Here is a 14851-nt window from a genome sequence, read left to right as displayed (position 1 = left end):
GAAAAACTTAGATGATTCGATTTCGTTTCGCAATTCGAAAAAATAATGAAAAAGTCGTGAAAATCAATAAACGGGACGGGAAATTGGCAGCGTCTGTGGGGAACTGCCTAATCAACTTGTGCACAAGTTCGTTAAACTAGTTGGGGCGTGATGAAGAAGTGACGAGACGAGACGGGACGAGACGGGAAGATATCCAGGTACGTAGAGGAACTTTTTACTGAGATGACTTCTTTAAGGTGAAATATTTCAGATTTCAGGAGAATTTCGTTGCTATGAGCAACTTTGCATTTGCTATAGGTCACGTTTAGTTGAAATATGAAAATTATTTACTTCTACACCGCACCTTTCAGTACTTCTAGTACGTAGTTATCGAATAATAACTTTTTTTTTCTGGAATAATAAATTGTTAAAATAATAATAATAATAATAAATAAAGAATAAATAAATTAATTGATAATAAATCGGGAATTTGTCAAATTGTTGTTATTTGTTATTTTTTCTTCTCACTTATAATATTAACAATTTTAATATAACACTAATAATTTTTTTCATTGAATTTGTTGTTGATTTTGGGGCAATGTTGGCTCGAAAATTGAAAATAGCTTGTAAAATACGAAAATGTACGGATAGAGAATAGAAGGAACATGGAAGGGATGTTGTTACAGATATGTACTGTCATACGGCATGGAATGATAAGAGAATTTCAGAGCTTATCACGGGCCAAGGCAGCACGGACGGAAGTCCTTCGTCTGCCCTTGATAAGCTCTGAAACTAATCGAATTCTATCGAATTCCAGTGACGATGGTCATAGTTTCCTGCAGTTAACAGCAGCGAGACATATGTTCGGAGAAGAAAAAAAAAACACACGAAAAATCAAAGAAAAATGATTGAATGGTTGTCAACACCTTGGGAATAGTATTAATCCAGTAAATTTGCACTAATATATTATATCTTTATTTGTTAAATGCACTAATAATGCTCGTAATGCATTTAACAGATAAAGAGAAACGAAAAGAAATGCGTAAAAATTGGCATTGGCCTGTGGCATGTCGATGCATTCGTTTACTGGTTGAACGAACATGGCTAGGAATGATTTTCGCGATTAATTTTTAACAAAACAAAAGCAGCAAGCATTTCATTTTTTTCACAGGGAAATTTCCTTTATTATTTTCTTCTTAATTTCTAAGTAAAATTTATGGGAAAAGAAAGAGGAAATTGGAATGAATAAAGGAATAAGGGAAATAAAGAGGATTGTAGATAGATGTAGAATTCGCTAATACAAGCGTAGAATGGGAGAATGTGGATGGTTCTAGAAGATTCTGCGAATAAAATCGAATGGAATTCTCAGCGAAATGTACTGGTGTGTTAGAAAAAATGGTCTGTTTTTAAAGTTGAAAAGTTTTAAAATGAAAATAATATGAAATATTTATAAGATAATATAAGGCAAAGATAGAGACATGCGCACTTTTGTGAATTCCCGAAGAGAAATGGAAATTTCGAACCCACATATGATGTGGAGTATAAAAATGCTCTAAATAAATTCCTGATTACGAAAATAATAAACATTTCGTCTCATTTTAAGAAATTAGCACAATTCCCATGAACAACTCCTCCTTCCACGGGGATGCATCCGCCGGATATGCCACCAGGATTGGCGCAGGACTGATGTGAAAGTAATTAACAAAGATTGGGGAAAATTTGCTTCTTTTCAGGCCACACATTTCTCAAAATTAAATCCTTGAAGTATATTTGAAATCAGCAGCTCATTTTCTTTGGAATATGGTATTTTCAAGACTTAATTTCGCCCACTCCCAAGAATTCCGACGGTTGGCGCGACAGATTTTAGGACAGAAGTTAGTAGTGGTGTTGTGCATATACTCAGCGGTCGAGATGTATGTATATACATAGGCATAGGTAGATCCATAGAATATACAGCCAAAATACGATAAAAAAAAGGGAGAGAGCGCTTGAGGTTGTGAAAAAAATCTGGGAAAATTTCCACGAGAAGGGGAAAAAAGATCGACTTAAATAGTGGTTTCTATTAGAAAGATGAGAAGAAAATCGAACCACTGTTTTCTAGAAGAAATGGTCCATCGTAGATATAATTGAATTGTACTGAGTTAATATACCCAAAATACGATAGAAAATAGAAGATTCCTTGAAGTCGTAAAAAAATCTGGGAAAATTTCCTTGAAAAGAAAAAAAAACCGACTTAAAGGCGTCAACCCCACGAATCTGAGGTGGTACGGATTTCAGGTGGAATATTCTTGTAAGGGATAGTAGATTATGGAGAGGGGTGTGATTCCGTCCATTTCTTCCTAATTGCTGTAAAAAAAACGGCCCGGAAGATACGGCTTCGAGCGTTCCGGCGCGCTATTTTCTACGACGAGTTCGATTGGAGCACGGCAGCCGCATCTTCCGGACCGTTTTTTTCGCGGCAATTAGGAAGAAATGGACGGAATCACTTTCCTTTCCATAATCTACGCCCCGTATAAGAATACTCCACCTGAAATCCGTACCACCTCGGATTCGTGGTGTGATGCCTCTAAATGGTGGTTTCTACCAGAGAGATGAGGAAGAAAATCGAATCATCGTTTTCCAGAAAAAGCGAGCCCATCCTAGAATTAATTCTACTGAGATAATATACCCAAAACACTGTGCAGAAAAGGAGATTGCTTGAGGTCATGAAAAATCTGGGACAGGTTCTATGAAAAGAAAAAAGCCCAACTTAAACGGTGGTTTCTACCAGAGAGATGTGGGAGAAAATCGAACTATCCTTTTCCAGAAGGAAGGAACGAGCCCATCCTAGATATAATTGGATTATCCTGTGGGGCCTGCATGGGCGGTAACACATGAAAGTCGATAGGTGGGCTATATCTCCAACATATCATTCGAGAACGAACGAACGACGTGCTGAACGCGGACGCACATGAGGTATGTGTGAACGCATGTCGCATGCACCTCATCCGGCGATTAATTGAGAAAATTTTCCAGCATTCGTGTTCGGTTTTTTTCTCATTTATCCTAGAGGACATTCCTATCTATGCCAATCCATTCGCTTGAATTGTCAATTTCTTTTCAGTTACCGAGACAACCTAGGATTGAACGCGTCCATTTAAGTCTGGACTTTTGATGCATCGCTACGATGAGAATTTAGGTTTATTACGTGCGGTTCTCATGGAAAGAACACGAAAAAGCGGTCAGATGGGGTTCTTTTCTTTCCTATGAGAAGAATTCTTCCACGGAATGAAATATTGTTGAAGGATTTCTTTTCACCCAGAAAATGAAGACGTATTGTTCTGGAGAAATCGGGGCTGGATTCATCTCTGATGGGTTTTTTTCTTCGAATTAGGAATGGAATTTTAGGGAAATTAAACAGTTAAAACATAGAAGACGTTCGCGTTTTGGGAAAAATTAGCCACGAGGGACCAGGACCTTCTTTTACTCCGCCGCAACTGAAGCCTACATGTTATTGTGATTATCAATAAAATTCAAAAATAAAAGATTTTTCGAGACCACACAGTATATAGGTTCTTTTTCTTTCTTAGGTCTGATTTAATCATTGGAGAAGAAAAAAAATGGAAAAATAGCTAAATCAAAAAAAAAAAACAACAACAAACAGAAAAAAAAGACAACTGTAGTCCACATGGGGAATACGTTTTTCGCCAAGTTATTAATTTTAATTTTTCTCGTAACAACATAAATCCAACTAAATTTATCCAAACACAATAATATAAGTATTGTAGAATAAGTATATGTTAATTTATTTGGAGGAGAAGGATATTTTGGTGGATCTATGCTGAAGGAAACATTGCTAAACATGGATTCAAAAAATCGAGTAGAGTAAAGATCCCAGAATTTTTAGACGTGAACGTTTGTAGATCTAAAAACGCCACTGTGATGAACAATTGCGATGCGGTGAACATTTCTCAGCCGCTATTCGCATGGTGAAATAGTTTTTCTGCGACCTCGAAAGAAAAAAAAATTGTGAATCCATTATTTGTCATCTATCAGTGCGCCTATCAGCGCAGAGAGATCGACTCGTCAAATCCTAGGATCACTTCATCTTTGGAAATAACAAGACCAAATTGATACGAGATGATGCAAGTGTTGAGAACAATTAAGAATTGAAGGGTAATTATTTTTAAAAAATGGAATAAAATAATAGTATGTTAATATTTGATAATAAAAACATTAAATAAAGATAATAATAGTAGAATAAAAAAGTACTAAAATTCGCTGGAATTGTATGAAATCATTGTGTGTGAGGATGAATTAGGGTTCGCATTTTCCAGATTACATAAATAAATAAATACATAATAAATAGTTTAAATAAAACACATACACAAATATAATACATACACATACATACACAAATAAACAAAAGAAAAATAAATAGTATAATAATACAATAATATACAATGATAATAATAACAATAATAATAATAATAATAATATAAATAAACAAAAAAGAAAAAGTAACAAAAATTGGTGGGACCCTTCGGTTATTACAATTAATGTAGGTTAAAAAGGACCGTAGCAGTATATAAAGTAGGGATAAGATACGTAATAACTCGGAAGGAAACGATTATTAGGATAAGGATGCTGCGGCTGAATCAATAACTATTCCAAAACACGTACTGATTCAGCTGTTGATTTAGTTATAGTTTTTCCCATAGTTTTTTTCCCTAGAACTAATGGAATTTCCCTTGGAAGTATGTGAACGAAGTTTTCGATGATATCATAGAGAATGATGACGATGATGATGATGACGATGACTAAACGGTAGGATAGGATCGGCCGAGCGGAAGGCGCAGCCGTGAGCGCCGGCCGATACGTGAATTCGCCAGGGGCGAACAACATTTACCTGCTCGGTGGGATTATTATTATATGAGACGAAGTGGTAGGGGAAGGTGGGATATTCGATATCCTATGACGTAAGTAGTCAATTATACCCTGGGGGGTCCTTTCGAGAAACGATCGAATACATGTGAAGAACACTATTTTTTTAAGACTCTGGCTCTACGGGTTCATTAAGAAAAAGCTATGTTTGCTTTATTATTCACTTTATTATTGTTTACTTTATTATTTACCTCATTACTTATTTAATTATTATTATATTTTATTATATTATTATGTCATTATATTCACCAAAAAAACGATAAAGCTACTGTAGCATCAATCCATTTGGGACGCACCAACGCGTTTTACTGGAATTCGTAATCCTTGAGGTTTTAGAACGCGTGTAGGGCTGTACAATGACTTGCGGGGATCAACCGATGATCAATTCAGTGCTTTTATCCTCCCAGACGAGTCTGATACCAATTTATCGACCTTGGGAAGATGAAGGGCTTGGATGGCACTAGGGCGGTTTCGAACCATCGACCGTGTGGCTACAACAGACCTCTATCCGAGACAGCGCCACAACCGCCCCTATATTTATTTATCGGTGTATAATATTTATTTTATTTAATCTTTCTATATATCTATGTATTTCTATTGTTATATTACTTATCTCATTATTTATTTAATTATTATTATATTTTATTATATTATTATGTCATTATTGTTATTACATTATTATTGTGTCTATTTGTTTATATCTATTTATTCGTTTATCTTTAAAAAAAAATATTCCACTTGGATCTCGTTGGCATAGTAAAATACGTTTATCTTTACTTATCTATCTATTTGGCTTTATTTATCTTCCTTATGTTTTGCGATAAACCACAAAAAGTGTCCCACATATTTTCTGGAACTTCACAAAACTCTAAAAATATGATTTTTGGGTGAGAACTAATTTTTTTTTTTGCTCTCGAGCAGAAGAGTTACAGAGTTGTAGCAGAAACCTCAATTTCCTTATTTGTCCAACAATTTTTGTTTTTAATCCTAATATTGAAGAGAACAGCTTTAAATGCGCTTGACTCTGATTTTTATTTAAAAAGTAAATATATTATCTGTTGTTTATAAAAGATTAGTTGTTAATGTTAATGTTTCTAATTTTCTGCATGGATGAGAATTTACTATTCATACAAATTCACTATGACTAGTGATGAAGGCTGTTACGGCACGAAAACTAAACTTCTATTTCTGAAAATAGCGTAATTTCTGATCTGCAATAATTTTTGATGATATTTATTGTCGCATTGTTTTTCAATGAGCTGTATACGAGGTTGTTAAATAATTTTATTGGTTTACGTTTGGGAAAATCGCTTTTTTCAGAGCGTCGAAATGGTCGATTCAATTTATAATTTAAACGAGCTGATCTCTCCACAACTAAGCCAAAATCTTGGAAGATGAGGAGTATTCAGTGTCGTCGTTAAGTTGGTGGCTGGAAAGTATTCATAGAGTTTATCCGTGTATCCGCTATGGAAAGATTTGGTCATTTAAATTGTAAATTGTTTTGTTTTGGAGCGTGTGTTAGCCTATACAATGAATTGCGAGACCAGCGGCGATGATCAGGATGATAAATCGGCCATTTCAGCCACTGAAGAAGGCGATTCCACCGAAATGTTTGCCAACAAAAATTTTTAACAACCTCGTTTTACAGCTCATTGAAAATCAATACGACAATACGAGTGGCCAAAATACGACCGTATCCTTAAAACTCATTCCATAGTACGTATTTCTAATTAAAATTGAAGATAAGGAAATTGAGAAAATTTAAATACTACTATGGTTTGCCATCCAGAGAGTTGGCGAAAGTCGAACTTTTCAAATGCTTTGCCGTGTGAAAGTCTTGTTGTCATTTTTTTTTGATTAAGAAGACTTATACTACAAAAAATGCAAGAACTCTCTGGATTTTTAGCTTTATTTTTAGCACTTTTGCGGCCACGTATGTATTTGAAATCGCCTTATTTCTATTTGAAATTTGGTTTGAGTTGAATTTTATTTGTTGGGTATAGCATCGATTATTTCGGAAGTTAAAGAAATTACTTCGAGGTAGGGCAAAAACTTGCGTTTAGTTGGGTAAACTGGACTTTCTGAGAAGTGAAAGAAGAAAGAGGGAGACAGAAAGAAAGAAACGAAACGAAAAAAGGAATGAAAGTGGTTTGGAGGCATGGATAATACACTTTTAATGATTTGCCCTCTTAAGAGACTGTGAGTTGTTGAAGAGAAAACGAGATAAAGAGAGAAATGCCCGCAAAATTATGCTAAGACTCTCTTAAGCCTGTGCGATGTTTTTCCGTGTTCAGTATATGTACGAGACAAGATGTATTCGTTATTTAATTTGTAGTTGTTTATTTCTATCATAGGAATATCCAAAATAATTTGTTTATGTTCAGACCAATCACTAGATTCGTGCTAAAAGAATCCTTCAAATAGGAATAATAATGGAGAATAGGAAAAGGAAATAATAATAATAATAGAAAATAGGAAAAGGAAAAGGAAAAAAAGAAAAAAATATTAAGAATTTGTTGTAAGATATTTCTTGTCGTTGCGAAGTTAAAACCATCGTTAGGATTCCAAGTCCCACATGAAATCCATGAAGCAGAGTTACTGAAGCGTACATTATCAATGATCATAAGTAATAGAATAAATATTTAAAAAAATTAAAATGAATGAGATATAATTAGTAAGATATGAACAAAGTATAATAAAAAATAGGACAATAGTAGTACATGCTAAAAAAAATTCGAATGAAGGGAGATATCGGAAATGTATTGGGAAGATCCCCACAGCTAGAATATACTGTTTTATTTTTATTTTTCTACAAATTTTTCTACGCAAAAAATTTGATGTGGTCAAAAGCCCATCTCCCAATTGAGCGAGCTATGTTGAGCACTATATTCGAGCAGCTTGCAAATTCTCAAAGAGTGGAATGATTTATTTGCGTCTTCTATTAAGGTCAGACTTCATATTAAATATATTTGTCCTTAAGAGGATAAATTCACTGGTAACCGTTAACAACTTCTTTTTTCCAACTATTAGTTGTGTTTTCGTCGGCTACAGATCCGCTGTGGTAGCAAAATCGATGGTTCGAAAACGCCCCGATGCCAACTAAGCCCTTCATCTTCCCGAGGTCGATAAATTGGTATCAGACTCGTCTGCGAGGATAAAAACACTGATTTGATCATTGGGGCTGGTCCCGCAAGTCATTGTTTAGGCCAACACGCATTCCAAAACCCCAACGATTACGAATTGCAGTGAAAACGCGTTGGCGCATCCTAAGTGGATTGATTAACGCCAGTGACTTTTTTGACTTTTTATTTGTGTCTTTTACTGAGATTCAATGTTATTAAAAGCATCACCTCAAGAAACTGAGGTGGTACGGATTTCAGGTGGAGTGTTCGTATACGGGATCGTAGATTATGGAAAGGTGGGTGATTCCGTCCATTTCTTCCCAAATGCCGCAAAAAACGGCCCGAAAGATACGGCTTCGAGCATTCCAGCACTCTATTTTCCACAACGAGCATTTTCCACATTAAACTGCAATCCGTACCACCTCAGATTCGTGGAGTGATGCATTTAAGTTAATCTTCTAATGCAAATCAAGTACAGTGGTACTTCCGGACTTAGGCTTTATCCACAAGAGTGTGTTTATCCGGTTGGATAAATAATATTCGATAAGAGAAGAGACCAGAGAAAAGACTGTGAATCGAATAAATACGAGAGAACAATACCGACTGTTAGCAACCACACTCAAGCGCCGGTGCATATGTTATAAGATTATAGAGTATATGTACAATGCAATATGCATTAGTTTCCTTACCATAAATCCGCAGTTGATTTTGATCGATTAACGAAAAAGTGGAATTAAAAATCAAAAAAAAAGAACAGAAAACATTGGTTAGTGTCCGTCTGCTCCTTCAGTTGTATTAAAGGCATCACCCCACAAATCTGAGGTGGTACGGATTTTAGGTGGAGTATTCGTATACGGGATCGTAGATTAAGAAGAGGAGGGTGATTCCTTTAGTCATACAACTGCGTCATTAGTAGATTGTTTGGACACTGTCAGACCAGCGAACGACAAACCACTGCTAAAACACACAGTATGGGCACAGATTTTGTTCCGGCGGTTGCGTTGCGGTGGTCCCATATTGGAGTCTCGGTCCATATGGCAAAACATATGGATCAATAAGCGGAGGATACGGAAGTCTTCGCTGGGACTGGGACGTCCTAAGGGTCTAGTTCTGGACTATGACGGTTTTATGAATAGCTGCTCGCCTTCCTTTATGTACAGTTCCAGGCGAGTTTGTTTGCTGTCACAATATATTGGCCGTCGATATCGGATAACCGCAAACTTGGGTAATTAAACTTTGTTGTCATGTACACAAGTATATTGGCAAATCAACGATTAACGAAATGTGAATTATCAATGATATCAAGGTAGTAGGGCGGGTGTAGCGCAGTCGGTTAGGAGTTCCACTGTCTACACGATCGATCGGAGGTTCGAATCCGCCCTAGTGCTCACCAAGCCTTTCATCCCTTCGATAAATTGGTACCAGCGTTGTCTGGAAAGATAAAAACACTGACTTGACTCATCGGTTAGCCCCAGCAGGTATAGGCCAGTTACACGTTCGTAAACCTCAAACGATTCTGAATTGAAGTGAACGAAGTAGCGCGGGTCTCAAGCGGATTAATTTACACTCTAACTTTATCAAGGCAGGGAATTAACTGAAGAGATGTGAAGTGAAGGATTGGAGGTAGGAGGTGCCGAATGTAGAGGAACATTCGTGTGGGGCTATTTATACAGTACCGACCGTCTAACAAAGATGCATGGTGTTTGTTAGCTGTCCAAAAGTTGCTGCAGCTGTACTAGAAGAAAAGAATCGGGCGAGAAGTCACATAAGGTAGCGGAGAAAGAATTCTCGAGGTAGCTCCTGAAAACACTTCTCTGAAAGAGAATACATATAAGGCTACGAAGTTTTGTAGATCTATAAGTGAAGAATAATGAATAGGAACGTTGGAGTCGTTATAGGAACTGCTTCTGTAGTGTTCCTGTAAGATTTGCAGAAGTGCGAAAGTTCGACCTTCCTTGAATCTTGGCATAGAGATTGCAACTTGTCGATAGTCAAATTTAAGCAACAGCCAAGATTGTTAACAAACTTTATTACGGCTAACGTTTCGGCGTTGTCGCCTTCGTCAGAGCCTGGAAAGTAAGGCACCTGTAAAGTTTGTTCCTAACTTATCAGATCTGAGGTATATATCCAATACCCAATGTTTATCCAACCGGATAGACAGGATTTGATGAATAAATGCGCCTGTGTTGCATACATTCCTGTTCAATAAGGATTAGCCTGCGAATAAGTCGATCACGCTGCAAAGGTCCACCAGTATGCAGCATTTAAAGGCATCACCCAACGAATCTGGTGTGGTACAGGTCTGAGGCGGGTAATGCCTATATCGTGCCTATACCGATTCATCGAAAACCCATTCGGATGAATCTCAGGACGGGTAGGCGAGATGGTGGCGCATTGCAATAGAGGACGTCGTAAGGAAACGCATCCGAAGCCGCCTATACTGATTTACACTGATAAAGGGAGAGATGAACGGAATCACCCTCTTCTCCACAATCTACGACCCCGTATAGGCATTACCCACCTGAAACCCGTATCATCCCAGATTCGTGGAGTGATGCCTTTAAGGACGAGATAGGTGAACTAACATAATGTATATATTTATTAACAATTCGATGAAAGTGAATGAAATACGGTAGTATGTTTCTTCCCGGCCGTTTTTTTACGGCGACTAGGAAGAAATTGACAGAATCACTCTTCTCTCCATAATCTACGATCCCGTATACTAATACTCCATCCGAAATCCGTGCCACCTCAGATCCGTGGGGTGATGCCTTTAAGGAATAGATAGATGAAGTAAAATAACGTATATATGTATTAACAATTCAATGGAAATGAGTGAAGTACGGGAGTATGTTCCCAGTGATCTCCGAGTCGTGCAAAGAAAACCGGACGTCACATGACGTAAGGATAGCGTGACGGGCGACGGCTGCGTCCCGCGACGAACTGCTACAAATTAATGTCTACAAATTAATCAAATCATATTAGCACGGATTAGAATAAGATGTCGATGACTGTGCCATTCCCATCGTATTTATCCTTCCATTGACAAATATACTGGTTGCGGGATTTGCTCTCAGTGAAAAAGAGGAAGAAAACTGTCCATTCAGTTGAGGATTTGCAGGCTGCCCAGCATAGTATACAACATAGTTCGGTTGAAAAGTTCATCAGAATGCAGCGGATGATATTTCGCACAATCGGGAAGGTTTATGAATGCAATCCGTTTTATGTAGGTAAGATTATAAGTTTATTGGAACTTTTTTTTTTCGTTGATTAGGACGATCGCGATTGCACACGTGTTACAGTGCATCAATAATGTTATTGTTTTTTGAAATTTCTCGTAATTTAGCTTCGTTCAGAGTAAGTCAGCTAAATTCTGGTTAAAACTCGCATGTGCTTCCGTCGCATTCGCCACAAATAATTTTTGGATTTGACGAAGGTCCCATGGATTCATTTAAACTCAAAAGTGAGGGCATGCATGTAATTGAAGTGAAAATTTGAAAATTAACTTGGAAAATTTTAGCTTTCAGCTTCTTTAGATCCTGGCATTCAGGAGAGATGAAAATAGAGATTTCTAGAAATTGTAAATAAAAATAATGGGAAAAGATCAAAGAAAAGAAACGTTAGTTTTCGATTAGTACTGTAATGTTTGAGACGTCCTGGCTCGTTGCTGGATCCAGTATATATGTTTAAATTTTACAGTCACCAGCAGAAATCTCATTCTTCTACAAACACAATGCGAAAACAATACGAGGGAAGGCGGCAATTAATCCGATTAAATTACTGGAAATTCTATTTTGATCTTCTGGTTTCTTGATTTATGCTTTTGCGTATTCGTGGTTGAGAAGAGCGAATCACTACGAATACATTCCAGTCAAAATCTATCCGATGGTCCAAATAAAAAACTTGTGTTTTAGCCTCGAATTGTATTTATTTTATTTTATTTTAGTTATTTTAATTACTTTATTTATCTATTACTTACTTAATTTTATTTAAAGGAAATTTTATATTTCTGTTTAGATATTATATTATTCTGGATATATTATACATTTTATATATTTTACAATATTTTGTTTATTATATAATTTATATTTTTATATATGTAGGATTTCAAAGAGATTACTAGTCGTCATCGGCATCAGTTGAAACCTTAAATCTTAATAAAAGAAAAAAGAAAACGAATACAAATATAAATAAAAAAATGAATATAAATATAAAGTAAAAATAATAATCTTAATAAAATAATTCTTATAGTTTTCTGAAGAAGAGATGGAACGTTTCTGTGATGCTGTATGATTTCTGGAACCAAACTTTGGTACAGTATAGTTGTATAGCTAGCTGAAATTATTTCACACACAAAAAAAAATTCCCGTCGATCTGGAAGTAATGTTACCGGCACTGTTTATTATGATTATGAATTATGGATTTATTCCGGGATTAGAAATGTTGCGATCGAAGATACGTAAAGCAACCTACATAAGTAAGAGAAATGTCAAAAGTCATACAAAATGACGTTTATTAGGAGCATAGCCGTAGCAGTGCGTGCTATCCGAGATAATGCTAAATAATTATATACATGTCTGCTGCACGACCCAATTATTTGGGGCCGTACGTTATGGATCTAGGCTACGCTCCACTACCAACTTCCAGCTATTTACTGAGTACTAGCAGTACCACGTAGGGTTAGTTAAAATCCTTAAAAGAAACCTTAAAAGAAAAGAAGAAGCCAAGTACATATTTGTAAATTTTGTGAAACCTTGTCCGGTTCTTTAATTCCCAGCTCCTTTGCGGATTTATCGTTTCGATGGGAAGAATCCTCCTTGATCACGGGATTTTTAAGTAATTGGAAAAATTCAAGAAATCAAGAACAAGATGAAAAGGAGCACGAGGCAGACATTCGGGAATGAAACGATATGAAAGCGATAACGTTAAGACCTTAGCTGATAGTAATGTAAATAAACAGAACAGAATAATAAATAAATGAATATTGTTGTTAAACAAGCAATAAATAGTAAATAAATAATTAGTAAATAGATAAATGGGACGGGTGTGGCGCAGTCGGTTAGAGGTCCGTTGTAGCTACACGGTCGATGGTTCGAAACCGTCCTAGTGCAAACCAAACCTTTCATCCCCTCGGGGGTCGATAAAGTGGTACCAGACTTGTCTGGAAGGATGAAAACACTGACTTGAACCGTCGGCCAGCTACCGTAAGTCATTGTATAGACCAACACGCGTTCCAAAACCTCATCGATTACGAATTCCAGTAAAACGCGTTGGCGCATCCCAAGTGGATTGACACGCCAGTGACTAGCTTTACCTCTAAATGAATAAATAAATAGTAATTTTGGTTATAGCTAAAGTGAATCAATAGAAAAAAGGAAAAAAGACTCGATGAAAATCGAAAAGCTATCTGGTGGACTTTCTGGATAGTAAGCTAGTAAACAATCTCCACAATCTTGTGAAAAAATTTTTTTATAGCTATAACTAGTTGAGTAATTAGTCGAAGGCGTAGATATTGGTTCACTGGAGAGTTCCTGAACGAAGTTACTATGTCAACGAAGCGCCATGCTATGCTAATGATGACGATTCACTGAGAAGCGATTATAGGGAATGATTGTTTTCTCTAAGTGTGTCTACGAGTATAAATAAAAATATAAACTAAACACTAAATATAATTGCATTAATTAATTACGAGGTTAATGCATGGAATCTTTATTAGCCCAAGATTTCGAACCTCAACTTAGGCCTCTGAAAAGAGCTGAAATCCGAAACGTTACTTTAATAAAGGGTTCCATTTAAAAACCTCGTATTCACACTCTTAAGAAGCATAAGTAGAAGTACTTACTTACTTACCTACTTACTTACCTACTTACTTACTTACTTTCTTACTTACTTTCTTACTTACTTACTTACTTACTTACTTACTCACTTACTTAACGTATCTGTAACTCGGCTACCACACTTCACCGATTCATCCTTGAACATCCGAGCCCACCTGTTCGATCTTCAGCAACTTACTTAATCGGCGGGCTGAGCGCTGGAATTCCCCTTTCTCGACTGAACTACCTGTCAACGCCAAAGTGTCCCGAGATCTTCCTTCATCACCTCCGTCCTGAACTTTCTTTCACGACCAGGAGGCCTTTTTCAATTAGGATCTGGAGGGATCCTCAGGACAACTTGGACAAGACTTGATTAGATTAGACGGTCTCCTCATAACATGACCAAATAAGCGAAGACGGCGGTTTTCCATGACTACCTCAGAAGGTCGTGCAAGATGTTGACGTTTTTTCCGCCGTTTTGTCCGCCGGTACACCACGTCCACTTCCGAGTAAAGTATTTCTTTATGGCATATCAAAGGCCAAAAGTAGCCTAGCAGTCGTCCAAACGGCTTTCTCTCCATGCAATCAAGGTTTTCCATAACCGTCGCCGGATCTACCCAAGTCTACGATCCGTACATCATGATAGGACGAAAGAATACTAAGGGTCCAAAACCTGAGGACTTTTTTAACTACATACTACAAAAAACCCATGAGCATTACCTTATTTCACATTATTTTTACAATTAATTTAATAGGTTATACTTTTGGCAAGATTTCATCTTATATCTTATAAATCTTATAAATTATATTAATTATAAAACTAAAACGGATCTTGTAAACGATACTGTTCTCTGCGGATCTTCTTGTAGTAAGCAAGAAGAAGGAATTGATCGAATTGATTGATTTGATTGAATTGAAAAAAAACAGAAGGATAAGGGAGCCCATTCTCTCAACATTACTTTCTATTGTGTTTTTTTTTTCTGCGAGATTCTTCCTTTTTTTTCTCGGAGG

The 14851-nt window shown here is 36.6% G+C and overlaps 1 protein-coding gene across 1 annotated transcript in view; it reads right to left on the bottom strand.

The window, feature by feature from the left end:
- The window catches only part of RB195_008659 (uncharacterized protein), a gene marked incomplete at both ends in the record, with an annotated part of 28116 nt that overhangs the window by 9928 nt on the left and 3337 nt on the right, over window positions 1-14851 (bottom strand). The gene's annotated exons all lie outside the window — the stretch shown is intronic.

Source organism: Necator americanus, chromosome III (assembly GCF_031761385.1).
Source record: "Necator americanus strain Aroian chromosome III, whole genome shotgun sequence".
Lineage (NCBI taxonomy): Eukaryota > Metazoa > Nematoda > Chromadorea > Rhabditida > Ancylostomatidae > Necator > Necator americanus.
Note: the sequence above shows the minus strand (reverse complement) of the source record. Positions and strands in the feature narration are given on the sequence as shown.